The sequence below is a fragment of the Arachis ipaensis genome, chromosome B1 (genome assembly GCF_059453495.1).
Source record: "Arachis ipaensis isolate K30076 ecotype BB chromosome B1, ASM5945349v1, whole genome shotgun sequence".
Lineage (NCBI taxonomy): Eukaryota > Viridiplantae > Streptophyta > Magnoliopsida > Fabales > Fabaceae > Arachis > Arachis ipaensis.
The window spans coordinates 48,118,925-48,121,390 of NC_142436.1; the positions used below are offsets into that span (position 1 = coordinate 48,118,925).

The window sequence follows — 2,466 nt, forward strand, 5'->3', positions numbered from 1 at the left end:
AAAGCCCGAAGGAACCTCACGGATTCCCTAGAGCAAGAAGCTAAAAATACAACAATGGTAGCAAATCTAGACGCTGGAGGAGATGCAAGGAAGGTCCTTGGCTCTTATACTGCACCCAATTCTAACTTCCATGAGCACAGCATATCCATACCTGCCATTGGTGTAAATAACTTTGAGCTAAAGCCTCAACTGGTCACTCTGGTATAATAGAATTGCCCGTTTCATGGGCTCTCGCAGGAGGACTCCAACAAATTCATATATGATTTCCTGCAAATTTGTGATACTGTCAAGACTAACGGTGTGAACTCAGAGGTTTACAAGCTCATGCTCTTCCTCTTTGCTGTAAGGGACAAAGCTAGGCTATGGCTGGATTCTCAGCCTAAAGAGAGCCTAGACACATGGGAGAAGGTGGTCAAAAGATTTTTGACCAAGTTCTTTCACCTCAGAAGATGAGCAAGCTTAGGGTGGAAGTTCATACCTTCAGACAGAAAGAGGGGGAATCCCTCTATGAAGCATGGTAGAGGTACAAAAAGCTAATCATAAGATGCCCTCCTGACATAATCTCAGAGTGGACCATGCTGGAGATCTTCCATGATGGCCTCTCTGAGATGTCCAAGATGTCACTGGACCACTCTGCAGGTGGATCACTCCACTTGAAGAAGACGCCTGAGTAGGCACAGGAGCTTATTGACATGGTTGCCAACAACCAATACATGTACACTTCTGAGAGAAACCCTGTGAACAATGGGCTACTCAGAAGAGAGGAATCATGGAGGTGGACACTTTAGATGCCATCTTAGCTCAGAATAAGCTCATGTCTCAGCAGATCAACATGATCTCCCAGCACTTGAGTGGGGCATAGAGATCAGCTGCCTACTCTCCAGAGGCAGCTTATAAAGTGGACGCTGGTGACAACGCCTGGACTACCATGGAGGAGGTGAACTACATGGGAAGCTCTTTCAAAAACTCCAATAACAATTCCTATTCGAATACTTTCAATCAGGGATGGAGGAACCACCCCAACTTCGAGTGGAGAGAACACCAGAGGCCTTAACAATGCTTCAATAACAATCAGGGTGGAACGAACTAGAATAGGTTCAACAACAGGCCGTTCCAACCCTCTTAGCAGTTGATGGAGACTCCCACACAGAACCTCTCTGACCTGGCTACCATAGTCTCTAACCTCTCCAAGGTCACGCACAGTTTCTTGGTAGAAACAAGGTCTTCCATTTGGAATTTAGAGATACAGGTTGGTCAACTGAGCAAGAGGATACTAGGGATTCCCTCCAACGCTCTTCCAAGCAACACGGAGTGAATCCAAAGGAAGAATACAAGGCCCTTACTATAGAAGCTGAGGCCGAACCTAAGGAGGAGCCTGCTACTGAGGAACTGAAGGAAATCAAGGCTCAGGAGGAGACTGGGAATGTCACCATGGATGCCCTTATGAAGAGAGAGGAGCCTGAAGAACAGCACTCTCCAAATATGCAATAGGAGCTTGAGGATGAGCAACTTGCTCAGTTTTTAGCAGTTCTCAGGAAGTTGCAAGTCAACATCTCTTTTGCAGAGGTGTTGGAAAAGAATCCCCCATCTATGGCATGTATAAAAAGTATAATCTCTGACAAGAAGGCCTTAGAGGGAGATGCGACTGTGGTACTGACCAAGGAGTGTAGTGCCCTGGTTCAGAAGAAGCTGCCTTAGAAGTTGCCAGATCCCAGAAGCTTCTTTATTCCTTATACTATAGGGATCATCACTTTTGAGAAGGCATTGTGCGACCTTGGCTTTAGCATTAATCTTATGCTTCTCTCTATGATGAAGATGCTTGGGATTCAAGACGTGCAGCCTGCCAAGATCTCACTGGAGATGGCTGACAAGTCCCTGAAATGGGCATATGGCCTGGTAGAAAACGTCCTTGTGAAGGTTGAAGACCTTTACCTCCCTACAGACTTCGTGATACAAGACACTGGAGAGGACAGAGACGACTCCATCATCCTTGGAAGGCCTTTCCTAGCTACTGCAAAGGCCTTGATTGATATGGAGAAGGGAGAAATAGTTCTGAGGCTATGGGAGGATCATATCCTGTTCAAGATTCCCAACCCTCAGTCTCCCTAGGATAAAGGAGGTACCATTGTACAACACTTGGTGTTTCAACCTTTCCTCTCAGTGCAAAGCCTTACAGAACCCCTGACATCAAACCTAAGTTTGGTGTTGGGCATCCATCATCAACCATTAAGGAAGGAGGCACCAAGAAGAAGGTACCCAAGGGATAGCGGAACAAGAAGATTCCAACTGAAGACCTCTCACCTGGTATGCGAGTTGTCTTCACTAAAAGTCCAGTCATTCCACACACTGTGAACCGGATCCTGTCTCTAGAACATGTAGAACTGCTTTATGAGTATACAGGAAGGAAGTTTACCATGAGGGGTGAAGATCTAAGCCCCTATCAACCTCCATAAAGGAGCTGTCTGT

At 46.2% G+C, this 2,466-nt stretch overlaps 1 non-coding gene across 1 annotated transcript; it reads right to left on the reverse strand.

Annotated features, from left to right (window-relative positions):
- Nucleotides 1-455: 455 nt before the first annotated feature.
- On the reverse strand, nt 456-559 carry LOC148576481 (small nucleolar RNA R71). The gene has a single exon (XR_015903610.1). It is a non-coding gene; the product is annotated as a small nucleolar RNA R71 (small nucleolar RNA).
- Nucleotides 560-2,466: the final 1,907 nt, after the last annotated feature.